The sequence below is a fragment of the Macaca mulatta genome, chromosome 8 (genome assembly GCF_049350105.2).
Source record: "Macaca mulatta isolate MMU2019108-1 chromosome 8, T2T-MMU8v2.0, whole genome shotgun sequence".
Classification (NCBI taxonomy): domain Eukaryota; kingdom Metazoa; phylum Chordata; class Mammalia; order Primates; family Cercopithecidae; genus Macaca; species Macaca mulatta.
In genome coordinates this window covers 150,406,711-150,432,898 of record NC_133413.1, presented here as the reverse complement: position 1 = coordinate 150,432,898, position 26,188 = coordinate 150,406,711, and the positions used below count along the sequence as shown (strand labels likewise).

At 49.3% G+C, this 26,188-nt stretch overlaps 1 protein-coding gene and 4 long non-coding RNA genes across 13 annotated transcripts in view; 3 read left to right on the top strand and 2 right to left on the bottom strand.

Annotated features, from left to right (window-relative positions):
* The window catches only part of TRAPPC9 (trafficking protein particle complex subunit 9), a 732,314-nt gene that overhangs the window by 360,119 nt on the left and 346,007 nt on the right, over positions 1–26,188 (top strand). The window lies entirely within an intron of this gene.
* On the bottom strand, positions 10,696–16,399 carry LOC144330860 (uncharacterized). The gene is made up of 2 exons (XR_013397448.1): positions 14,604–16,399; positions 10,696–11,899 (listed from the first exon to the last, which is right to left on the bottom strand). It is a non-coding gene; the product is annotated as an uncharacterized LOC144330860 (long non-coding RNA).
* LOC144330859 (uncharacterized) lies at positions 12,290–21,149 on the top strand. Its single transcript, XR_013397447.1, has 2 exons — positions 12,290–17,522; positions 20,684–21,149. It is a non-coding gene; the product is annotated as an uncharacterized LOC144330859 (long non-coding RNA).
* Positions 18,825–20,775, bottom strand: LOC144330864 (uncharacterized). The gene is made up of 2 exons (XR_013397454.1): positions 20,481–20,775; positions 18,825–20,383 (listed from the first exon to the last, which is right to left on the bottom strand). It is a non-coding gene; the product is annotated as an uncharacterized LOC144330864 (long non-coding RNA).
* LOC144330876 (uncharacterized) lies at positions 21,359–25,379 on the top strand. Its single transcript, XR_013397466.1, has 2 exons — positions 21,359–22,996; positions 25,043–25,379. It is a non-coding gene; the product is annotated as an uncharacterized LOC144330876 (long non-coding RNA).

Sequence of the window (26,188 nt, the reverse complement as noted above, 5' to 3'; positions counted from 1 at the left end):
CTTCAGATATCTTCATTGATATGCTCAAAAGCACGTATTTCTGTTGCTCAGGAATCAGCTGTTGGTATACACTGCCTCTCTCTCCCAGGTGGGAGGGTGGAGTGGTAGAAAGAACACAGGAGTTGGGCTGCCCCTGTTCAAGACTGATCCTGTTTCTTCTTAGCTGGGCAACTCTTGGCAAGTCACATTTTGTCTTAGAACCTCTCAGTACCTTCATCTGTAAAAAGAATAGTAGTGTGCATCTCCGAGGGTCATTATGAAGACCAGCTGAGATAGCATCATGGCTAAGGAGAGTGCTTTGTAGTCATGACGGTATCATTAGTAATGTGGTATCAACTATTCTTTATTGCTACTTATTAGATTCTAGGCACTATTCTAAGATTTCACATCAGGACTTTTCAACAGCAACACTATGACATTTTTTCTAGATAATTCTTTGTCATTGGGGGTGGGTACAGGATATAGGATGTTTAGCAGCATCCCTGACTTCAACCCACTGGAGGCCAGTAGGGTCCCTTCCTGCCCCAATCACTTGTACCAACCAGAATGTCAACCAGATATTGCCAAAGCTCCCCTGCAGGTGGGGTTGGGGACAGAATTGCCCCTGGTGAGAGGCGCTGCCTCACTTGAGTTCTGTCATTAAATCTTCACAATTCTCCAAGGTGGGTCCTATTGCTAGTCCTGGTTTACAGATGAGGAAACTGAGGCACAGGGAGGTAAATATTTGCCCCAATAATGCTACATTCAAAATGCTCCTGAAAAAGGGAAGCTCCTAAACAATTATCATCGAGGGTCTGGAAGAGAGCGCTGATGTAAGTAAGGAGGGTGTCTCAGGCTGAGTATGAGGAAACCCTACTGCTAACCCTCTGTTGTTACCTCGTCCCTCGGTCCTCTCGTCTGTGCTGTGGGAGTGGGGAGTGGCAGGTCTTTCATGCCTCCTCCTGCTAGTGGAATTCCTGCTTTCTGGCATCCCTTCATTTCATCATTGGGTGCTTGTTTGGTGAGGATTGTGCATCATCTTGTTAAGTCAGACATGACCCTGGCTCTTCAGACACTCAGCGTTGCAACTCCCTCAAAATGGGAGCTGCAGGCCTGTGGGGGGTTGAGCTTTACCCTGCCCAGCCCCTCGCTCTGCAGGTGGACAGAGTGAGAGGCAGAACTTGAAAGTATTTGCCCAGAATCATGCAGCAAGATAGCATCAAGTGCAAAAGGCAGCCATGTGTCCTCTGAGTCCACACTGCCATTCTTGTTGGCCTTTACAGGCCAGCCTCCTGAAAAACTTGTCTCTGCTCACTTCTCCAGTCTCTCTCCTTCTGTCCTCCCTTCAACCTACTCTAATCAGAAGATGGAGACAGAAGTAAGCAGTGAACTAGGCAGGTCCATACCAAACCAAACCAAGAGTTGTGTGTGGACCAGCCAAAGAGGAAGTTGTGTGTGGGAGAGAACATGGTAAACTATGTCTTCTCCTCCCTCATGTCTCTCTCTGTGTGTGTGTGTGGTAGGGGGAGGCTGGTATTTGATTTATTGGACAAATATTTATTGTCTAGCAGTATGTGCCAAACACCTACTTAAGACATTTATAAGAATTTCAATTTCTCTGAGACCCAGGCTAAGATTTTCCATTAAATTCACATGAGTCTATTACATCTCTTTCTTTCATTTCCACCTGGGTAGTCAGGAAAACACATTAGTCACATTTTTTCAAATTAAAGTTAACACAGAGTATTATAAACTTTGAGAGAAGCAATAATTTTGAGTTGCACTAGTAATCACAGCAACAACCCCAAATACCACATTTATTGTCTCTTACAGAGCATCATAAGTTACATCAATCACTGGTTTTAACTACATTCTGTTACAGTTTGGACTCTGGTAACTAGGCAGATACAAACCAACAAAACAGCATATAAAACCACAAGGAACAAAAAGCAAACTACTCTCCAATATGCATTTTCTGGAGCCAATCTGATATTTAACTGGGATAAGACACTCCAAATAGCAATTTAAATATTGGTATACCAGAATATCATGAAATAAATATTTTTCCCAACTCTGAAGACATTCCTTTCCTCATGCAAAATTTACCAAAAAGAAAAAAAAGAAAGGAAACAACAACAACAACAACAACAAAAAACCAGGCTGGGCACGGTGGCTCACACCTGTAATCCCAGCACTTTGGGAGACTGAGGTGGGTGGATCACCTGAGGTCACAAGTTCGAGACCAGCCTGGCCAACATGGCGAAACCCTATCTCTACTAAAAATACAAAAATTTGCTGGATGTGGTGGTTCATGCCTGTAATCCCAGCTACTTGGGTGACTGAGGCAGGAGAATTTCTTGAACCCAGAAGGTGGAGGTTGCAGTGAGCCGAGATTGCACTATTGCACTCCAGCCTGGGTGACAAGAGGAAAACTATGTCTCAAAAAAAAAAAAAAAAAAAAAAAAAGAAGAAGAAGAAGACCCTACAAAACCAACCCAAATTCATAGTAACCAGAATTTTCAAATATTTCTCTGTGATCAGCACCTAAAAATGTATGTTAAAATGCTTATTTTAATGGCCAGACACAGTGGCTCAGGTGTGTAATCCCAGCACTTTGGGAGGCAGAGGCGGGTGGATCACCTAAGCTCAGGAGTTCAAGACCATCCTGGCCAACATAGTGAAATTCCATTTCTAGTAAAAATACAAAAATTAGGCATGGTAGTGTGCACCTGTAATTTCAGCTACTTGGGAGGGTGAGGCAGGAGAATCACTTGAATCTGGGAGGCAGAGGTTGGAGTGAGCCAAGATGGCACCATTGCACTCCAGCCTGGGTGGCAGAGCAAGACTTCCTCTCAAAGAAAAAAATATGCTCATTTTGATTTGGACTAAAGCTTCCTGGCCAAAAGATGGCCTGTGGCTAGAAGAGGAAGGACAAATAAGAAAACATAAATGGTTCAAATAGCACTCCATGTACAAAAGCATAAAAAGGTGGAAATTTCTTAATTTCAACTTTTTGTTAGAAATTAGTAAGTCACAAATGGTCCTCCAGGGAGCGCTCTGAGGCTGTTACTAGTCCTTTAGTTAATAAAGCAAGAAGGCCCTGGAACTTAGCCTATAGGATTTTAGCGCTGACGCCCCCGAACCCACCCAGGTTTTCGCTTCGGAAAGGCACGGAAGAGGCCCCGTGTAAATACCCGCAGTCTAGGACACAGAGTCATCCTCAGGGCCTGTCTCCGGTGAGCGAGATTACAGTTGCAAACAGCCTTCACAGCTCGCAGACGCACAGCCGCCCTCATCTCCAGCACCCTCCCCTTCCAGAGCACGTGAGCCTGAATGCAGAGTCTGCTTCGGATCCGGTGCGAGCACAGCCCTGCTTCTGGGCCCCAATGGTGCCCAGGAAGGGAGTGGCTGAGGGCGGGGCCGGACGTACGACTAGGGGTGTTTCCACTGCAGTCTGCGCCAGAGCCGCAGTGGTACATGGAGGACCTGGGCTGGCGGGCGTCCTTACTGCGCGGATCATGTTGCGGCTGAAGTCACGAACCGAGACCTAACTGGGTGTCCCGACCCTGCATACTGCAGTAGAAGACCTGGGTGACCATCAATACCCTGTGAATCGCGGCACTCCTGAAACCATGCACGGAGACCTGGCTGGGTATCACTACCCTGCTTATTTTAATGCCCTGCTGACAGCTGCGGAGGACCTTGGTGGGCATCAGTACCCCGCGGATCATGGGGATGCTGAAGCTGCGCACTGAGACCTAGCTGTGTATCTCCCCTGCGGAAGGCTGCGGAGGACTTGGGTGGGCGTCGATACCCTGAGGATTGTGGCACTCCTTCCGCAGTCTGCTGCTCTAGGCTGTGGAGGACCCGGGTGGACGTCAATACCCTGAAGACTGCGGTACTCCTTCCGCAGTCCCCTGCTCTAGGCTGCGGAGGACCTGGGTGGGCGCCAATACCCTGCAGATCGCGGGGATGCTGAAGCCGCGCGCTGAGACCTAGCTGGGTATCTTCCCTGCGGAACGCTGCGGAAGACCTGGGTGAGCGTCAATACCCTGAGGATTGTGGCACTTCTGCAGCAGCGCAGAGACCTAGCTGGATGTCCTCCCCTGCAGAAGACTGCGGAGGACCAGGGTGGGCGTCAGTACCCTGCGCGTCACGGGGATGCTGAAGCCGGGCACTGAGACCTAGCTGGGTGTTCCTACCCTGTGGAAGCCTGCGGAGACCCGGGCGGGCGTCAGTACCCTGTGGATTGCGGCAGTCCTGCAGCTGTGCAGGGACCTAACTGGGTGTCTCCCTTGCAGAAGGCTGTGGGGGACCCGGGCGGTGGTCAGTACCCTGTAGACTGCGGCACTTCTGCACTTGCGCACTGAGACCTAGCTGTGTCTTCCCTCGGGACGACTGCGGGGGATCTGGGCGAACGTTGTTACTTTGTGGATCCCGGGATACTGAAGCAGCTCACTGAGACCTAACTATGCGTCCTCCCCTGTGGAAGGCTGCGGAGAAGCCGGATGGGCGTCAGTAGCTTGTGCATTGCGGCACTCCTGCAGCTGCCCGCTGAGACCTGAGTGTCTCCTCTGCGGAAGGCTGCGGAGAACTCTGGAGGGCGTCAGTAGCCTGCAGATTGCGGCACTACTGCAGCTGCGCAGACACCTCGCTGGGTGTCTCCGCTGCGCCATGCTGCGGTATACTGCGGCAGATTCCGGAGAGCATCAGTACCCTGCGGATTGCGGCACTCCTGCAGCTGTGCAGAGACCTAGCTGGGTGTCTCCCCTGCCCAAGGCTGTGGAGGATCACGGAGGGCGTCAGTACCTTGCGGATTGCGGATTGCGGATTGCGGATTGCGGCACTCCTGCAGCTGCGCACTGAGACCTAGCTGAGTGTCTTACCCTGCGATGGCGATGGAGAACCCTGGTGGGCGTCTTTACCCTGTGAATGGCCTAGCGCTGCTGAAGCTCCGCACTGAGACCTAGCTAGGTGTCCTTCCCTGTGCACAGCTGCGGAGGATCTGGGCCGGTGTCGTTACTTTGTTGATCGCGGGAATGCTGCTGCTGCGCACTGAGACCTAGCTGGGTGTTCTCCTCTATGAGCGGCTGCAGAGGATATGGGCGGGCGTCATCACTTTGTGGATCGCGGGATTGCTGCAGCTGCGCACTTAGACCTAGCTGGCGTCTTCCCCTGCGGAGGGCTGCGGAGGACCAGGGTGGGCGCCATTACTTTGTGCATCGCAGGAATGCTGCTGCTGCGCACTGAGACCTAGCTGGGTGTTCTCCTCTATGAGCGGCTGCAGAGGATATGGGCGGGCGTCAGCACTTTGTGGATCGCGGGATTGCTGCAGCTGCGCACTTAGACCTAGCTGGCGTCTTCCCCTGCGGAGGGCTGCGGAGGACCAGGGTGGGCGCCATTACTTTGTGCATCGCAGGAATGCTGCTGCTGCGCACTGAGACCTAGCTGGGTGTTCTCCTCTATGAGCGGCTGCAGAGGATATGGGCGGGCGTCAGCACTTTGTGGATCGCGGGATTGCTGCAGCTGCGCACTTAGACCTAGCTGGCGTCGTCCCCTGCGGAGGGCTGCGGAGGACCAGGGTGGGCGCCATTACTTTGTGCATCGCAGGAATGCTGCAGCTGCGCACTGAGACCTAGCTGGTGTCTTCCTCTGCGGACGGCTGTAGAGGATGAGGAGGGAGGAGGCATCGTTACTTTGTGCATAGCGGGGATGCTGAAGCCATGCACTGAGACCTAACTGGGTGTCCCCACCCAGTGGACGGCTGTGGAGAACCCGGGCGGGCGTTATTATATTGCGGATGCTGGTGCTGTGGACGCTGTGCACTGAGACCTAGCTGTCCCTGCCCTGCGGATGGCAGCGAAGAACCCTGGGGGGCGTTTTTAGCCTACGGATCGCCTGGTGCTGTTGAAGCCGCGCTCAAAGACCTAGCTGAGTGTCCTCCCCTGCGGAAGCCTGCGGAGGACCTGGGCGGACTCTTTACACTGTGGATTACGACGTTGCTGAAGCCGCGCACGGATACCTAGCTGGGTGTGTTCCCCTGTGGTAGACTACGGAGGATCTGGGTGGCTCTGGAGGTCGCAGGAATGCTGAAGCCTCGCGCTGAGATCTAGCTGAGTGTCCTTCTCTGTGGATGGCTGTGGAGGACCTGGGCGGGCTTTTTACCCCACTGATCTCAGCGCTGCTAAGCCCTGCACTGAGACCTAGCTGAGCGTTCCCTACCCTGCAGATAGCTGCCGAGGAGCCCGGCAGGCGCCCTTACCCTGCGGATTGCCTGGTGCTGCTGAAGCCGGCGCTGAGAGCTACCTGGGTGACACTACCCTGCAGTTGGCTGCGGAGGACCTGGTGAGCGTCTTTACCCTGCGGACTGCGACAAGGGTGCGATTGCATATGTTGGTGGGCATCTTTATCCTTCATACGGCGGCTATTCTGCAGCTGCTTATTGAAGACATGAGCTGGCATCATTCCCCGTAGGACTGTGGTACGTCTGTAGCCACGCACCAAGGACCTGGGTAGGCGTCATGACCCTGGGAGCAGCGGCACAGCTGCGACTGCGTATGGAGGACCCAGGCAGGCTCCTTACTCTGTGGACTGCAGCGCGGCTGTGGTTGTGCACCAAGGACCCACCTAGATAGGCATTCTTATGAGGACAGCAGTTCAGCGGCGACGACTGGGTACCAAGGACCGGCGCGATGTTCTTACCCTGTGGACCGAGGCACACCTGGGGCTGTGCACCCCAAGATCCAGCTGGGCATTCTTATCCTGTCACCTGTGGCACATCTGTGGCCAGGAGTTTTTATCCTGTGGACAGCAGCACAGCTGTGGCTGCACACTAGGGACCCAGTCGGGCGTTCTTACTTCGTAGACTGTGGCAGGGCGGTGGCGGGGCACCCACGATGCAGGCGAGTGTATTACCCTGTGAATGGCAACACAGGCTGCGCAGCCAGGACTCAGGCGGGAGTCCTTACTCTGGGGGAGTGCTTACCCCACGGACTGGGGCACAGCTATGGCTGGCACAAGAATCCAGGTGGGTGTTCTTACCCTGCAGACAGTGGCAGGGCTTCTCATGGAGGGCTCGGGTGAGCGGTCTCCTCCTGTGGGCCGTGTTACTGTTGCGTCTGTGCACTCAGGACCTGGTGGTTGGGGGTGTTCCTCTTCTGCTGATTGTGACACAGTGCCAGCTGCACGGAGGACCAGGGCGGATGTCTTTACTTTGTCAACTACAGCACTGCTGCAGCAGTGCAGGAGAACCAGACCTGGAGCCGGATAGAGGAGGTCCCTTCCCTTCTGACTGCAACACAGCTCCACCTGCACCTTGAAGACCTGGGTGAGCATCTTTGCCCTGCCCTGTGCCATTGTTCTGGCCATACACCAACCCGGACAGGTTTTCACACCTCTATGCTGGATGGGCTGGCTCAGCTGATTGTGCACTGTGAGGTGCTGCAGGAGGGGCTTCGAGGACACATTCTTCTTGACTTCTCAGCATAGGAGTGTCTTACATCCAGTCCACGTCCCTGTCCTAGTCCTCCTCTCTGCTGCTTCCACACTTCCTCACGGTGGTCTCCTGCACGCTCGTGGCTGTCAGTACCAGATGAGGGCAACTTCTGCATTTTCTCAATTTCAAGCACTCCTCTCCACTTACCTACCTAGTATCTCTACTGGGTGTCTTCCAGTCATCCTGCACTCAACGTGACTGATGGTTTACTCCCAACCTGCTCTGCAGTTTCCCTGACTTTGATGGTGGCAACTTCATCCTTCCAGTTGCTTAAGCCAGATACCGTGGAGTCATTCTTTACCATTCTGTTCAACTTCATACCTATTCCTCAAGAATTCTGTTTTCTCTATCTCTAAAATGTGTTTAGAAGCAGCTACTTCTTACCTTCTTTCACGGATTCGGGTCACCATTCACACTCACTTGGATTATTGCAGTAATTTCCTCACTGGGTTCCATGTTTCCAGCTTTTCTGTCTGCAGTCTGTTGTTTTCAACATGTGGCCGGAGGGATCCTGTTAACATCTAAGTGAAATGTATCATTTCTCTGCAGTGGCTCCCTAGCTGCTCAGAGTAAAATCTAAAGTTTTTACAATGGCTTGAAAGGCTCTCCGTAACCTTGTCCCCTCCCACTTACCTCCCTGTCTCCTCTCCTCCCTCTGATGCTCAGCCCCTGTGTATTTTAGCTATTGAAGGAATATGTGGACACACTGCTAATTTATTGTCTTTGCAGAGGCTTGGGTTGTGCATTCATTATTTCAGACATTTATGGGTGGACTCTGGTAATCACCCGTCATATTTGTGAGTCCCCCTCCAAGTGGGTAAATGTACTAGGTGGAGTATATGTCCTCCCTCACGTGGTATGCTCTTGATACAGAGCCAACCAGGTAGTACCGTTGGTCCTGCTTTGTCGGTGAGGGAATGTAGACCCAAAAATGAAGAAAGTTGTCCAGAGTTACATGCTGGGAAGTGGTGGAGCTAGAATTCAAACCCAGAGTGCAGGCTTTGTCTGCACCTCAGAGAGACACCCCTCTTCCTGAAGTGCTCCTTGCTGGTTATCTATGAGGCTGAAGCCCTCACCTCTTTCAGGTCTTTGCTGAATTAGAACCTTCTCAGTAAGGCAAGGCTGATGCTGAGCACCCCGTTTAACATTTTCCACTCTCCCAAGACCCTCTTCTCAGTCACTCATTTCAGGTGTCTAGCACATCATGCCCTGTAATAAATTTTTCTAGTATTTCTCAATGACCATGAGAAAGTGTTTTTGTTTTTTTTTTTTTTGGTGGGGGTTGATTTTTCATGGCACATAAAGGGCAGCCAGGTTTCTTTGGGTCCCGTCTGGAGGCCCGAAGATCACGCTGGGCTTCTGGGGAGTGGGTCCCCTTCCTGCAGCCTCCCTTCCCACTTTTGTGTTTCTCACTCCTCTCTCTCCCTGGGAAATGTTGCTTCATAAAGATGCACCTTTTAATTAATGTAATTGTTCAAGATTACAGCCGGCCATCAGCTTTCTAAGCAGTGCCTCACAGCTCTGCTGGAAGAGCCTTGCTCCAGTGATGGTTGATTTGCCATTCTCTGTCCCAGCCCAGAGAAGGTCCCCTCACTGTCAACGTGCCATCTGTCAGGTGCATGTTATAAAGCTGCCGTCATGATCAGCTCACTCACACACCAGCTTTAGCTTTTAGAAACTGCCAGCCATGGTGTTGAAGACCTGCTGAGGCCTCCAGCCAGATATCTGATGTTCAGGTCTCAGGGGGCCCTTGCTGCTTGTGTAGCCTGACAGGTGTGGCCGTGGCAGGCACACCATCGTTTGGAGTTTGGAAGGAAGAGACCCTGTGTTATTGTAGAGTGACCACTGGATTTGGCTTCTGGAAATCCAATTCTAATCAGACTTGGGTTATGAATTTACTATTTCAATAAAACATTTATGGATGGACTCTGGTAATCAACAGTCATATTTTCGAGTACCTACTGCAGGTGAGGAAATAAATGTACTAGGTGCGATATACATCCTCATGTGCTATGCTCTTGATACAGAGCCAGTTGGGTAGTACTGTTGGTCCTGTTTTGTAGGTGAGGGAACTTGGACCCAGAAAATGAAGGAAGCTGCCCAGAGTTACGTGCTGGCAAGTGGGGAGCTGGGATTCAGACCCGGAGTGCAGGCTCTGCCTCTGTTGCAGCATAGACGTCTTGCTTGCCAGGGCACGTGCCCAGTGCTAGGTCGGATATGATTGCTTACAGGACGCGGTCCTCTTCTTGACGACTTCGCTTTCCTTCCCTCCCCTTCCTCCCCGTGGAGCTGTCGGGTCACTGGTAGGTACCAGTCGTGTTGGGTTACATGGTGGATACACTGTGGAGTGCTGTGGCTAACAGGGTGGCCAAAGGCAAGACATTTCCCCTTTCTGACCTTTCCTTTGGCAGCATCTGGATGGTGGTGGGCAGGAGGTGTGAGGGGGACGTGGAGTTTGAGGTATGGAGTGACTGTGCGTGGTTCTCGGAGCCAGCCCGACCTGCTCCTGTCTACGCTGCCACACCCACAGGCTGTCTACCTGTTGCTGGAAACCCAAGCATGAGTTTCTTCTGCAAAATGGAAGTCGACCACCCTTTTATGCTCCTGGGATGAGGTGTGCTGTGGGTGCGCCTCCCTGCAGGCAGCTGCTCCTCAGTGAGTGGTGCCCATTGCTATTCAGAAGTGACCCCCATGTCTCCTCCAGCCAAAGAATTTGGCAACTGTAAGTTCAGAGTGGTGAGTGTTGCTGAGAGAGTCAATCCGCGGGGTGAAGCTGGTCCAGAGTGATGAGTGGGCAGAATGGGCCAGGTAGTCAGAGTGGAGATGGTCTAGGTGTGCTCTCATGACCTCCTCAGCTCTTCAAGGGAAGGGAAGCCACCTGGGGAGAGGGTCAGTATGGAACCCTCCTGGACTGGCTGGTGTGTCCTGGAGGGAGCTTCCTCAGACTTCATAATCGATGCAGTATGGACTCCAGGGGGAATTTTGGAAAGAAAGCAACAGTAATGAGGATGACTAAGGGTGAAAGAAATTAGGTGTATGGCCATGGTTGAGATTCTAAGTCTAGCCCTGCCAGTCATTGCCAGGTGACCTCAGGCAGGCACCTTTGTCTCTGGAGGACTCAGCTTCCATCTCTGCCCAATGAGGAGTCAGGCTTGGCCTCTAAATTCTATCCAGCTTTAAACACTTTAGTTTTACTGTCTGAAGCCTTTTTCTTTTTTCTCTTTCTTTTTTTTTTTTTTTTTTTTTTTTAAGATGAAGTCTTGCTGTCTCGCCCAGGCTGGAGTGCAGTGGCACAATCTCAGCTCACTGCAACCTTCGCCTCTTGAGTTCAAGCAATTCTACTGCCTTGGCCTCCTGAGTAACTGGGATTACAGGCATATGCCACCATGCCTGGCTAATTTTTTATATTTTTGGTAGAGATGCAGTTTCACCATGTTGGCCAGGCTGATCTTGAGAACTCCTGACCTCAAGTAATCTGCCTGCCTTGGCCTCCCAGAATGCTGGGATTACAGGTGTGAGCCACTGCACCTGGCCTGAAGCCTTGTTTTTAATAGTTGTTGGACTTTAAGAGCTTGTTCTTCAGGTCACCAACTGCTGGGAATCATCCACTATTCTCAAGACTAGGCAAGGAACACCAGTAGAACTCCAGCCTCACAGGGACCCCATAGCAACTTCCTGCACAGGATGCACCTCCAGGGAATGCAGAGAACATGAATCTCTGTCAAGAAGTGTTGGTAGCTACTAGAACAAAAGTCACAGGGAAAGGTCCTTATCTTAGATTTTGGAGGTCCTCTGATGGCAAAGAGTTTTGAGTGTTTGGGGATGGTTTTTGTGTAGGCTGATAAGAGGAAGATGAGCAGGGGGACATTCTGGAAAGCTTTTTTTTTTTTTCTTCTGATTTTTTTTTTTTTGCATTAGGCCATGTGCTAAGTACTTTATATATGCTGCCTAACTTGATTCATAATAATCTTGAAGTGAATGGATTATCTCCCTTTAACAGATTAGGAAAATAAAGCCTGGAGGGTGTAAGCTCTCATAATTCCTACGTGACTGAGCCTGGAATCAAGGTCTTTCTGAATCTGAGTTCCATTCTCTTAACCCTTCTGCTGTATGTTTAAAACAAATACAAAAATATGAAAAATACAGAAATGTCTTGAAAAGTCACCATCATTTCTGGAACCCAGAGATGATCACATTGTGAGATGTTTTCTCTTCATCATCCCTTTGTCACCAGAGGTAGGCAGTCGTCACTTTTGGTCTTATTGGGGTGGGATATGGGGAAAGAGAAGTGCTTGGGGGGACAGTCAGTCTGTGGTTTGATTCCTGGACTCATTAGCTGTGTGCTCTTGGATAAGTTACTCAGTCTCTCTGATTCCTTTTCTCACTTGGAAAATAAAATGATATATATTTTAGATGCTCTATGCACTGTGGCTAGGCGTGGTGGCTCATGCCTGTAATCCCAGCACTTTGGGAGGCCTAGGCAGGCGAATCACCTGAGGTCAGGAGTTCGAGACCAGCCTGGCCAACATGGTGAAACCCCGTCTCTACTAAAACTACAAAAATTAGCCTCGTGTGGCATCGGGGGCCGTAATCCCAGCTATTTGGGAGGCTGAGGCAGGAGAATTGCTTGAACCCAGGAGGTGGAGGTTGCAGTGAGCCAAGATCGCACCATTGTAGTCTAGCTTGGGTGACAGCAAAACTCCGTCTCAAAAAAAAAAAAAAGTGAAAAAAAAAATGTTGAGGAATAGATTAATGTCTTTTATTAGTAGAGTACATGACTAATGGTGGCTTCCATCAATATTTTGGTACAAAAAGTTTTTTTTTTTTTTTTTTTTTTGGAATGCTTGGAAAGTGGCTAAGTGGAGCTGGCCGGCAGGAGGAGGGAGGAGATTCTAGACTGAGGAGACAGCAGAGGTCTGGGCTAGGGGTGGTCAGGGTTCTGCGGCTGAATCGAAGGGTCGCTGTGGGGCTGGCGGGAGATGGGTCTGCAGAGGTGGGATGGGCGCAACTGTGGAAGGTCTTGAAAGCCACGCTGGGGTTGGCCTCTGTCCCCAGGCAGTAGGGAGTCACTGACAGTTGAGAGGAGACTGCTGGGTAGAGCAGTCCTGGGTTGAGGACAGTTTTTAATTCTCTGTTATTTTTGTAACTTCATCGCAGCAGGCGGGACAGCAGATCAGAACCCTTTGAAGCCAACTTCAGAGGCCCCTCTTGCCCCTGCCGCAGCTGACTTCCTGCTGTCTTTCATCTCTGCTGTTATCTAGATCACTGCAGTTAATTATTTCTCCAAATATTAGCTCCATCCTCGACGTTATAATGAGGTTTTCCATCATCTTCCAAAGAGAACCTCCTGGTTTCTACAGGAAATACCCGTGGTAGTAGCATTGTGGTACCTAAGAAGTAGAGGCATTTTCAAAGGGTGCTTCCTTTAAGCAAGCTCACCTGGAAATTTGGGAGGAGTTCTTGGGACTCTGAAAGCCCTGGCTGCCCTTTCCCAGAGCATGAAACGGAGACCCCTCCAGTTAACTCAGCCTCACCCATCCATCCTCCTGCCAGTCTTTCTTGCACGACATTTATTCAGCGTTTAGTGTGAGCCAGGTCTAGTATTACGCCCTAGCGTTATGAAGCCAGCTGAGGCCATTATGGTACGATGGACCCTTGACAGGAAGGCAGATATTCCAGGGGATTCAGGGTGAGGGGGCAGGAGAGGGAGAGCCTGCAGCGGCGTGCATGGGGCCTGACTGCCACCTCCAAGTAGTGGGGCCTCAGGTGAGCTATTGCGTCTCACTGTGCCTCTGCTTTCATTAAGAAGGGATGTGATCCCTTACCCAGTGTTTTGCTTTTTATCGCTTGTTCTTATATAATTATGGTTTGTTGTCTTTCTCTCTGCAGTCTTCTGTCAGTCCTTGAGGCTAGTCCTCAGCCTTTTGGACTTTTAATTTTTGTAGCACTGGGAGCACTCGAGTCTCTGGGAGCAGGGCCACACCAGTCTGGCTCCTGGAGCTAAGACTTATCACCCAGAAGCCAGCCCATTCATATGGCCTAGAAATGGGGTTTCATGTATATCCCACTGTGTGTCACATCAGCCTGTTGGCCACCGCTGTCCATGAGCAGCTGCGTGGGAAGCCAGGCTGCAAGGCAAGGCTGCTCCGTGAGCTCAAGATGGAGCCGGGCATTAATGAGATGCCCGGCTCTCTACCCTCCTTATCCTGGGATGGACTCATGTACTTTGTTCTGAAAGCAGGGATGGGTACACTTGGTGAGGGATGATGATTTTCAGGGTTAGCCATGAAGTGTGGTAAGGGCCTGGCCTGGACCTCTGCACAGCTGGAATGGCCAGGAAATCTGGAATTATTGGATTAGCTCCAACCCCCTGGTCTCCCAGGTGACCTGGAAATGAGTCACCTGGTGCCTGATAATCCGCCAGTGGAGATAAGATAATAGGTTACTTTTTTAAAGTATAAGCTGTTTAATGTCAGGTGACGAAATGAAACTTGCCCTCCACTTAGGGTTCACTGTGAACCTGGGGCATCCTGAGAGCTGAGTTCTCTCAGTCCTGGGTCTGAGAGGTGCGGCGCACCGTCAGAGGGCTTCTGTAGGAGCTGCTCACGGAATGGGAGGCAGTGTCTGGTGCCAGGTGAACAATGTGTTTCCATGTGTATATATTGGTGTGAGTATTTCCGTATTATGGGCAGAAACTGAATTCATACAGACACATTCAACTGATTTCAAAACCGGTCAACCTACATGTTATAATAGCCAGTGGAGACCAACATAGTCACAGTTGTATTTGAATTTGCATAAACGTTGCCTGCCCTTATGTTTTCTTTCTTTCTTTTTTTTTTTTTTTTTTTTTTTTTTTGAGACAGAGCCTTGCTCTGTTGCCAGACTGGAGTACAGTGGCGTGACCTTGGCTCACTGCAACCTCCACCTCCCAGGTTCAAGCTATTTTCCTGCCTCAGCTTCCTGAGTAGCTTGCACTACAGACGTGTGCCACCATACCCAGCTAATTTTTTTGTATTTTTAGTAGAGATGGGATTTTACCATGTTGGCCAGGATGGTCTCAATCTCCTGATCTCATGATCTGCCCACCTCGGCCTCCCTAAGTGTTGGGATTACATGCGTGAGCCACCATGCCTGGCCGCCTGCCCTTATGTTTTAAGCAAACACTCAGAAGGTCTACCAGCCTACTCATCTATCAAGTGCGGGACTTCTCCTGTGTGCCAGACCCTCTGCTTGGCTCTGGGGATCTGTGATAAAGAAGGTGAGGTTCTCATCTTTATGGAGCTCAGTGTCTCTCAGGGAGACAGGCAGGAAGGCAGCTTAGGCAGCTCCGTGGCCCTCCACCTGCTATTACAAAATCCAAAAAGCTCCCCAAAGAAAGGCTTTCCTTTTCACGAAGATGGTGTCCAAGCCCATTAGTGGTGAAACCTGGCATGAATTTGTATGGGACCACTTAAAGTCTTCCCTTATTTTACGCAGTAGGACTATTTATTGATTTGACTGCAGACTTAATTCATCTGATTACAGGGTATGCCTGGTCCATGGTGTATATACCCTATGGTCTTTCTAAAACCCGAGCAAGTCTCAGTTCTGAAAAACACCTGGCCTCAAGGGCTTTATATGAGTGTATCTCTGACTTCTGGAAGATAGAGAAATTCATGCAGATAGAAGAGGATGAGGTGCTGACTCTGGGGAACACATGGCGGGGAAGAGGCTTTTGAAGTGGGCTGCCCAGTGGGAGAGAAGAGAAAAGGCCCCATCAGTGCATTGAGGGGCTTCGAGGAGAAACTTGTACAACCCACAGTGGGAGCTTGGTTTGCTAAATTATGAGGTGGAGCTGCTATTTTTATTTCTGTGTTTGTTGTTTAAGTGCAGTTTGCTTAAATATGATTTTCAGTTTTACCAATGCAAGCACAACAGAAGGGTCTACAGAAGAAGGCTTCCCAAACCTTACCACCCAGAAATCGATGTTATTAACATTAGAGAAACCTTCAAACAGACCCGTCCTCTGTATTTATGTGTGCTGAGAAGGACTGGTAGTAAGGAGAAGTTATTTCCCCTAAAAGTGGATCACACTCTACTTGCTCTTTTAAATAAAGCTATTAATTTAATTTTACTTGAGCGTATCAGAGAAAAACATAAATGGAAGTGAAATTTATGGAATTGCTGAACTTCTGATACGTTTATTCATGATGAGAGATACGATTTCCTACAAGGTCTCTTTAAGGTGAAGAAAAAAGATTGGGGAAAACCTGAGGAAGTAGCATAGTTACATTGGTAAACGGTGTATGTCACATTTTCAAATTAGTGATGAATTTCTTGTTAGGAAAAATAAGGGAATTTATGCACTTAGACTTTCTACCATTTCCCACCCCACCTTCAAGTACTGGCCATTTCTTCTTTGTTAAGGGTTATAGCACTTATATTCTGCTCTCAAGTCATAATTTCAAAAGGCCCCAGTCCTCGTTGTGTGTTTAAGTGGAGATGAGGCTTGCCGCTTCTATGCTACAACTTTTCCATTCCCAAGTTTGTTCTTATTTATTTCTAGGTTGGTAGGATCTTATCACTGAGGTGGTTTCGAGGATGGCTACCTCTTAGGCGATAGATTTTCACCTTTCTTGCATAACTATCAGTTAACAAATACTGAGCACCTACTATGTGTCAAATGGGTTACAGGACACTGAAAATACAATTGTGAACAAGACAATTAAGAGTCCTGCCGTCACGGAGCTTGTATTCTAATGGGGAGAGGGTAAAGTGTGAGTGTGAACAAATAAATAAAATAGCTTCTGGAAGGGACAGCTCCAGGAAGAAATATGAGTATGTGGTCCAGCAGGACTAGGGAGGCTGGTATAGCCAAAGTGACCAAGGAGCATCTCTTGAGGAGGTAGCATTTATCCTGAGGTCTGAACCATGAGAAAGAGATAGCCGTCTAAAGAGCGAGGGGCTCTGGTAAGCCATATCTTGCAAGCTGAAATCACAGCTGCTGCAGAGGTCCAGAGATGGTACCACATGGTGGTGGAGGAGCTGGGAGCTGAAGCCTGCTCTTCAGGCCCTTGTCAGTGATGGTGGGTTTTTCTGGGGCTGGCGGCGACAACCCGCGGGAGAGAGCCAGGGAATAGTGCGGTTGCTCGTCATGTGTGAGGATGGTCACTGTGGCTGCTGGTTGGAATGGATTGCAGGGTGGAGAGGGAAACGTGGACAAGTACAGGCAGGGGAGACGAGGTGGGGAGCCGGTGGCATTGTCCAGACAAGCGATGACAGTGACTTGGATTAGGGCGGCAGCAGAGGAGGTTGGCGACAGTGCTCAGACCTGAGATGCACTTAAGAATAAGCAAGGGTGCCTTGTAAGGTTTTGGCCTGAGCAACTGGATGGTGGTTGTTTTATTTACTGAGATGGAGGCAGCTCAGTGGGGATTTGAGCGTGGGGAAAGCGCAACCATATTCTTCAGGCGAGTCATGTGTGAGCACCGTTCAGCACTCCAGCGGGGCTGCGCGGGAGCCTGTTGGCGCTCCATCTGTGCTCCCGGGAGAGGTCTGGGCTAGAGGGAGAAGTGTGAGAGTCAGCAGCTTGGAGGCAGCGTTTAAAATCCTGGGCCTGGATGACATTCCTGAGGGGGTTGTAGAGATAGAGTGCTGTGCTTTCGAGGCACCCCGACATCTGCAGGGTGATGGGGCCGGCGGGGAGGGCACGGGAGACACAGGAGGAAGAGCCAGGGAGTGGGGAGTAAAGCAGGCAGCTCAAAAGCCGGAAACATGGGGCGTGGCTTAGGAGCAAATGACAGCTGCTGAGAACATCAGGAAGACAAGGCCAGGACGTTGACCACTGGCTTTGAGATTGGAAAGAGTCATTTCAGAGGAGTAGGAGGATGGCAGGCTGATGGTGGTGAGAAGAGGAGCCAGCCCGAGCAGGCAGTGCTTGCGGGAGCTCTGCTGTAGAGAATGGGGAAACAGGATGGTGGTTGGAGGGAGGTGTGGGATGAAGAGAGGGATTTTTTTTTTCTTTTTGTGAGACAGAGTCTCACTCTGTTGCCCAGGCTGGAGTACAGTGGCGTGATCTCGGCTCACTGCAACCTCTGCCACCTGGTTTCAAGCAATTCTTCTTCCTCAGCCTCCCGAGTGGTTGAGATTACAGGCGCTTGCTACCGTGCCTGGCTAATTTTTGTATTTTTAGAAAAGTAGAGATGGGGTTTCACCATCTTGGTCAGGCTGGTCTTGAACTCCTGACCTTGCGATCCACCCAGGATCCCGAGCCTCGGCCTCCCAAAGTGCTGGGATTACAGGCATGAACCACCGCACCCGGCCGAGAGGGGGATGTTTTGAAGGTGGTGTTGGCAGTGTGTGATTGTGTGCACTGACAAGGATCGAACAGTGGAAGAGACGGGTGGAGCAGGTCAGGATGGGGTGCCCAAGACCAGTCCCCCAGAGGCAGCAGGAACTGGGCACCAGGGCATAGGTGGAGCTGTGGCCCCTGAGAGCCGTGGGGGGAGGCTGCTGCCCTCGTCCCGGAGGAAAGGGGCTGTGTGGGGCTGCAGTGTGAAATGGTTGCTGGAGAGACGTGTTGTTTCAGCTGACTGCCTCACCTGCTCCCCTTCCATTTCTACCCCCCTTCTTCTGTCTCTTCTTGCCTCTCCCTGCTCTTCTCAGCGTCTTCCCCTGTCCTCCTTTCTCTCCCACCATCTCCTCTCTCCCCTCCTTCTTCATCCTCCATACTCTGGGATCCTCTTGTACTTTCTTTGTGATAGCACATTTCAAAACCTGTGTCTTTCACCCATACCATACCCGCTCTCAAGCACACGATCCAAGCCCTGGTTAGGCTGTGTTTCTGGTTTAGTCTCCAGGAGGATGGGAAGGATCTGGCAACCTGCTAGGTTGCCTTCTGCTTCAGGTGGGGAAAGTCATAGTTAGAAAATGGAGAAGTCTTCTTAGAGTTGTGTGTGCAAGTCTGAACGGCTTCATTTTTCCTTCCTTCTGCCAGCCTACCCTTAGAAAAAACTGCAGCGATTCCTAAGGGGTTGTGGGGTGGGTGGGGGAAGCAATAGGCTTAGGGGAGAGTTCTGCCAGCACTTTGAAGAAGAAATGTTTATTTTTAACAATGAATCAGAGAAATGAGAGGGGATGCGTTGACAGGGATAGGCTGTAGCTCCCCATGTGGAAGGCGCCAGATCGGGACACGGTTCTCCGCAGCAGAGGCTGTCATCTGCTTTTGTAGGGGCAGGGTGGCGTGGACCTCAGCAGGCTCCTGCAGTCCACGACTTGCCCCTTTCTTCTCTGAGTGAGTAGGCAGGGCAGAAGAGGGATGCTCACTCTGGAACAGCAGAATCGGTCACCTGGTGGGATCGAAAGTCCTGGGCTCCCTCCAGCACGTCAGCTTCAGCGAACCCAGTCCCCAGAGCTTAGGCCAGGCTGCCTGACGGGGCTTCCCTGGCGTTTCCATTCGGGAGAGTTTTTGGTGGTTCTCATTTGACAACAGAAAGAGCTTCTGCATGGAAAAGAAAGGATGGTTTATATTTAAAGAGAGAGATTTTATCAGGATGGTAAAGATACAAGAGGTTGAAATTTCTGTTTTTCAGTCTAGACCAGTGGTTTCCAAGCCTTTTTTTTTTAAAGACAGTAAGATTCTTTCTGCAAACATACTTAAGCAGAGGGAACCCAAAGTGTAAAATAAGCACCAGTGGTGTAGTCCTGCTGGAAGTGGGCGTGTGGGCTCGTGGAGCCTTCATCACATAGTCCCCATCATGCGTGTAACTGCATCAGCAGAGACTGTGGAGCGTTGGGGAGCTCTCTTTTTCAAAGAGTCATGGGGCATAAGGTTTGCAAAAGGTGTTTGCAGAGAAACATGGAGCTCTGCAGAGTGTGCTCTCCCCGCACCCCCATCTCCACTATCCATGAATCTGTACCTGGTTTGGCTATAGATCACACAGATAGAAAGCTTTCAGAGTCAAGCGCTGCGAGCACAGGCCTCAGAGTCCAGCCTAACTCTCATCCCAGGCCTATCCTCTTGGGCAAGTTACCATACCTCACTAGATACCAGTTTCCTGTCTGTAACATGAGCCTATTGATACACTTTCTCCAAGGATAGAAGATACCAGACAAGAGCTTAGCCCTGTGGCTGGCAGTTACTCATGCTTAGTAAACGTCTCCAAGGGAGGAAAAACCTTATCTTACCCTTTGAAGTTTCAGGCCCCAGAGCCAGGGCTTTCTGACAGATGCATCACCTGGCTGAGAGGCCGAGGACCACGCCAGATCTTTCAGGATGCTGCTTATCACAGGGAGCCTTGGACAGTCCTGGGCCTGCGTGTCAGTCAGAGGGCAGCCCTGTCCTTGGTGGCTCTGGGGCAGAACTCAGAAGGCAACATTAGCACTGGGGAAGTGATACATTCTGATTTCCATGCTGGCCTTTTAGAAAGGTAGGCTGGGGTCAGATCATGAAGACCCTAGAGTGTCATGCGATGAGCCTGGATATCATCCTGTAGGCTATAGGCTACTATTGAAGGCTTTTAACCAGAAAAGGGACACACTCAGCCTGTTTGCCACGGATTGGCCGTTATATATGGATTAAAACAGCTGGGTTCCCATCTGAGGCAGAAAGGAAGTGAAAGTGAGGAGACTAATAATATTTTTATTACCCTATCTATTTAGGATTTTTAAGTGGACAGTTTTAGATTTATAGAGATTGATTTTCATTATAGCAGTATAACATGTTTACTATAGAAGATGCTAAAATTGTAAGAATGTTGGAGGAAAAAAATTAACCATGGTTCTACTGCCCAGCCTCAATCATGGTATGTTTTTATTCCTTTTTCTATGTACAATTATAATAATAATAGCTACCATTTTCTGAGTGCCTACTCCATGATGCATACTATTCTAAGCTTTTTATTAAAACGGTCACTTGGATGATGGTGCCTGTGAACAGCCACTGCACTCTAATCTGAGCAACACAGCAAGACCCTGACTCTTAAACAAACAAACAACCCAAGCCCGGGCCAGGTGTGGTGCTCACGCCTGTAATCCCAGCACTTTGGGAGACTGAGACGGGCAGATCACGAGGTCAGGAGTTCAAAAGCAGCCTGCTCAACGTGGTGAAACCCCATCTCTACTAAAAATACAAAAATTAGCTGGACATGGTGGCACGCGCCTGTAATCCCAGCTACTTGGGAGGCTGAGGGAGGAGAATCACTTGAACCCAGGAAGCAGAGGTTGCAGTGAGCCAAGATCGCACCACTGCTCTCCAGCCTGGATGACAGAGCAAGACTCCATCTCAAAAAAAAAAAAAAAAAAGAAAGAAAGAAAGAAAGAAAAAAACCACCAAACCGTTGTGTGGATATTCTTTTCTCCAGTTTACACAAACAGAAATGGAAGGGCAGCAAGATTAGGTGGTTTGGCCAAGACCTCGCAGCTTGTGAACGGTGGAGCTGAGATTTCTGTCCTCTCTTTTCTCTCTGTGGTTCTCACTCTTCCCTGGGTGCCGAGTTGCGTGTGTGTTTCTGTGCTTTGCCTTCTCCACTCAGCACTAATACAGAAGCATTTTCCCATTCCAATCAATGTTTGTCAGTGTAATTTTAAAGACTGTCTATGATGTTATCAGAATATTCTAAATATTTTTCCAAATGTTAGACATTGAGATACTGCCCCATTTATTGGTAATTTTATTAAACACTGCTGTGATTAACACTGTTTATCTCTGTGGAAAGATTTTCCTGGTCGTATTATTAGGATAGATTCCCTGAAGTAGAATTACTTTGAGTCCAAAGATGTGAACACTTTTTTTTTTTTTTTTTGAGATGGAGTCTCACTCTGTTGCCAGGCTGGAGTGCAGTGGCGTGATCTCAGCTCACTGCAACCTCTGCCTTCTGGGTTCAAGCAATCCTCCTGCCTCAGCCTCTTGAGTAGCTGGGACTACAGGCACATGCCACCATGCCTAGCTAATTTTTTTTATTTTTAGTGGAGATGGGGTTTTACCATGTTGGCCAAGATGGTTTCGATCTCTTGACCTTGTGATCCGCCCACCTCGGCCACCCAAAGTGCTGGGATTACAGGCGTGAGTCACTGTGCCTGGCTGATGAGAACGTTTTTAAGTCCTTTGTTACCTGCTGTTAAATTGCTTCCCAGAAAAGCAGTCCCAAATCAGTGTGACCAGCTGAGTTTGAGGATGCTCCTTGTCTGAAATTCATAGAATTGTGACCTCCAACCACACAATCTTGAACTAAATCAGACCATTTAGATGTATTTTGTTTAACAAAAGGAGAAAAGAATGTGTTTAACAATGTTTTGCAAAAGCTGTATTTCTAGCAGAAAAAATGTGAACGTCAGGCTGGAAAAATATGAAGTTAATAACAGTTTGTCAAAGGCTAGGCTATTCAAAGCAGTATTTTCAAGTTCAGTCATTTATATTCCTTTATTCCTTTACTCCTTAACCCTTTTGCTTTTGTGTATCTGTCACCACCTAATGTTAATTAGGTTGTTAAAATGCATTAACATATCAAGACATGGTGGCACTTTCGCCTCTCACCTGCCTTTATTATTTGGGAAATGCAGATGCCCTTTCTGCTAATGCTTCTGGGCATTACTTCTCACTGGGGCAAGCTGGGATGGAGTTATATTTGTGTCAAGGAAAAAAAATGATTCCCCACTTTATTCAGCACATTTTTCATCCTTAGAAAACACATTGCTGTCTAATGTTGTGTTTCAGGTTCTTCCTTCCCTTAAATTCTTAGGAAAAAAAAAATCACTGCTGGGCCCAGGTCAGAAAAACATGTGGCTTTTATGTGGCTGTTGGGTCTGATAACAGAAACATGTGGCTGTTGGGTCTGATAACAGAAACATGTGGCTTTCGTATGGGCTGGAGAGAAACTCACATTTCAGATAAGGAAGAAATGGGTCAAAACATTTTAAAGCTGCTGCTTTCACTGACAACATCCTTTCCTTGTTATGCACGTTTCAATTTGATTTGGTTCCCAGGCTTGCTTTGAAGACAAGCCGTGTGCTAGAGAAGGCTGGGCCTGAGGAGTTGGAGGTGAGCACGGGTGTGCGTGGTCCCCTGGGAGAGGCAGAGATGGTACTGATATCTACAAACTGCAGTGCGTGCTAGTTAAGTCATTTTAACTGAGTTCCTCCCGTAGGCTAGGCCTTGGACGCAATGCTGAGGACAGAGATATGGACTGAGAGGCACATGGACTGGTGGGGGGAAGGCAGCCTTGTCTTGAGAGAATAGCGGATTGAAACACTTGAGTGACTATCTTTTTCCAGTCCCCGCCCCAAAAGAACATGTGACTTGACATAGTTTCCCCTCATTTGTAAGTGTTTTTATGCAAAATGTCTTACAGAGGAATCAAATGTGCATTTCTAAATGCACTGATTGGCTGGGTGCAGTGGCTCATGCCTGTAATCCCAGCACTTCGGGAGGCCAAGGAGGACAGATCCCCTGAGGTCTGGAGTTTGAGACCACCCTGGTCAACATGGTGAAACCCCGTTTCTACTAAAAATACAAAAATTAGCCAGGTGTGGTGGCGGGTACCTGTAATTCCAGCTACTTGGGAAGTACGAGAATTGCTTGAACCTGGGAGGCAGAGGTTGTAGTGAGCTAAGACTGTGCCACTGCACTCCAGCCTGGGCAACAGAGTGAGACTCTGTCTCAAAAAAAAAAAAAAAAATTGCGTTGATTTTATTCTTCACCTTGACTGTATGGAGCAAAATGCTGAGAATAAAGAGAAGACATTGGAGCCATCTTCTGTGGAGAGGCGCCAGCGCTGGAATTCCAGGCTGATGGGTGCTGAGCAGCCTGAGATGTGGGAGTGGACTGTGAGGAGCAGAGGCCCAGGTGGAGTGTGCTGCTGAAGAAGGAGGGTTCTCAGCTGCAGAGACACTGGGGATAGATGGCATAGGCTGGTTAATCTTGGCCTTGCCTCTCTGATAAAACTTTGGTTACACCTCCAGAGCCAGGGTGGGTTCCTCCCTGGAGGAAGGGGCTTTCCTGGCTGGTGGCACAGGAGAAGTCTAGGCTTTGTACCGTGGACACCATGGGCTATAGCAACGCCTTCCCCACAGTCCTTCCGTGAGGACCTAGGGAGAGAGTGGACGTGAAGCACTCTGTACTCTGAAGCATTCAACAGAAGCTTTCTGGTTCTGTACCTATTTCTTTGGCACTTGAGTTCATTTGCAGGGTCATTACACGCATGATCAAGGCTCTGGCCATAGCACTAGAACTCATGTTTTTAGGGTATGTGAGTGTGACAGGTGCTACGGTTTGGATGTGGTTTATTTCCACCAAAACTCTTACTTGAAGTTTAATTGCCAGCATGGCAGTGTTGGGAGGTGGGGCCTAGTGGGAGGTGATTGGGTCATGGGGGCTGAACCCTCTGGAATAGATTGCTGCTGTCTCCTGAGAGAGTTCTCGCCGTCATGGGGCTGGATCAGTCACCATGAGAGCGGGTTGTTATAAAGCAAGACCACTCCTAATGCCCATCTCTTTACACGTGCCCTCGGGCATTTCTTCTTGTCTGCTACATCTTGATGCAGCCCAAGGCCCTCACCAGAAGCTGAACAGATGCCAGTGCCATGCTTGTGGACTTTCCACCTGCCGGAATCACAGCAAAACAAACCTCTTTTCTTTTGTTTCTTTTTTTTTAAGATGGAGTCTCACTTAGTCACCCAGGCTGGAGTGCAGTGGCACAATCTCGGCTCACTGCAAGCTCCGCCCCCTGCATTCACACCATTCTCCTGCCTCAGCCTCCTGAGTAGCTGGGACTACAGGCACCCGCCACCATGTCCGGCTAATTTTTTTTCGTATTTTTAGTAGAGACGGTGTTTCACTGTGTTAGCCAGGATGGTCTTGATCTCCTGACCTCGTGATCCACCCACCTCAGCCTCCCATAGCGCTGGGATTACAGGTGTGAGTCACCGCGCCCGGCCAATAAACCTCTTTTCTTTACACATTACCCACCCTCGGGTATTCTGTTACAGCAACACCAAATGGACTAAGACAAGAATGAGTGTGGTATGGTGTTTTGTACTGTTAGCTGTTGTGCATTGCAAGCGGAAGGAAAGTTCACTCGTGTGGTTCTCAATTTCCACAGTGCTGAGCATTAAGTTCCAGGTAGAACTATTAAGGACCCATGCATGGTACGGAATGTTCATCATTGACTATATATGTGCCTTCTCTGACCTTGTATGTACTTGATTCCCCTGGATCATTCAATATCTCTTCTTGGGAATCTTGGCCTTTTGATGAAACAGCGTTAATTCCAAAGTGTCATTTCTTAAAGCAAACTTTGAGCTGAAATAACATCTGACTGAGGAAAGTGATGCCTTCACCTTCTTCTCTTCCGTCTTCTCCTCCTCCTTCTCCTCCTCCTTCTCCTCCTCCTTCTCCCTCTTTCTCTTTTCTCCTCCCTCCTCCTCCTCCTCCTCTTCCTCCTACTTCTCCTCTTCCTTCTCCTTCTTTATTATTATTATTATTATTACTGTTATTATTATTATTATTATTATTATTAGTTTGAGACAGAATCTTGCTCTCTCGCCCAGGCTGGAGTGCAGTCTTGTCTCACTGCAACCTCCACCTCCCAGGTTCAAGCAATTCTCCTGCCTCAGCCTCCCGAGTGGCTGGGATTACAGGCACCCACCACCATGCTTGGCCAATTTTTGTATTTTTAGTAGAGATGGAGTTTCACCATGTTGGGCAGGCTGGTCTCAAACTCCTGACCTCAAGCAATCCACCTGCCTTGGCCTCCCAAAGTGCCGGGATTGCAGGCATGAGTCACCGTGCCTGGCCTGCCTTTTTATTATTATGCACAATTAGATGTTTCTGTTGCCAGTGTGCCACTGTTGTTATAAAGTGGGGAGAACAACAGTCCAGGTCCTTGAGTGTAGGGAGAGCACTTGTAATAAATATCAACAAACTTCACTGCCCTTCCTCAGGTGCCTCTTTTCTGCTGGAGTCTCTGCTTGTGACCTCTCTGGTCCTGGGGGCACTTTGCAGGGGGTGTTATCTTACTTCTCTGGGGCCTCATCAAGTTAAGAAACTTGCCAAATTCAGACACCTGGTAAAGGAGCAGAAACAAGAATGAACTAAGTGTGACCCACTCAAGGTCTGAACTCGTCTCAGATTCTTTGTTGCTTCTGGCCATCTTTATCAGTCTGTTCTCACTCTGTGAATGAAGGCATCCCTGAGACTGGGTAATTTATGACGGAAAGAGGTTTAATGGACTCGCAGTTCCACATTGCTGGGGAGACTTCATTATCATGGCGGAAGGTGAATGAAATGAGGAGCAAAGTCACATCTTACATGGCAGCAGGCAAGAGAATGTGTGCAGGGGAACAGTTCTTTATAAAACCATCAGATCTCATGAGACTTATTCACCATCATGAAAACAGCATGGAAAATACCCGCCCCCGTGATTCAGTTACCTCCCGCTGGGTCCCTCCTATGACATCATTTCCATGGGAATTATGGGAGCCGCAATTCAAGATGAGATTTGGGTGGGGACACAGCCAAACCATATCACCATCCAAGGCTGGAAAGCTGTACAGTTGCTGGAGAGATGATAGGATCCATCCTGCTTTAGGAATGTCAGAGCTGAAAAGCCTTGAGCCATTGCTGGGCAGGCCCCCTGCTGACCGGTGGTGACTAGGAGCAGGGAGGGGAGGTGGCTGACCTAGTGTTAGAGCACAGACCTCTGAGTTTGGGGCTGTGGCTCCTGTGTACCTGCATGT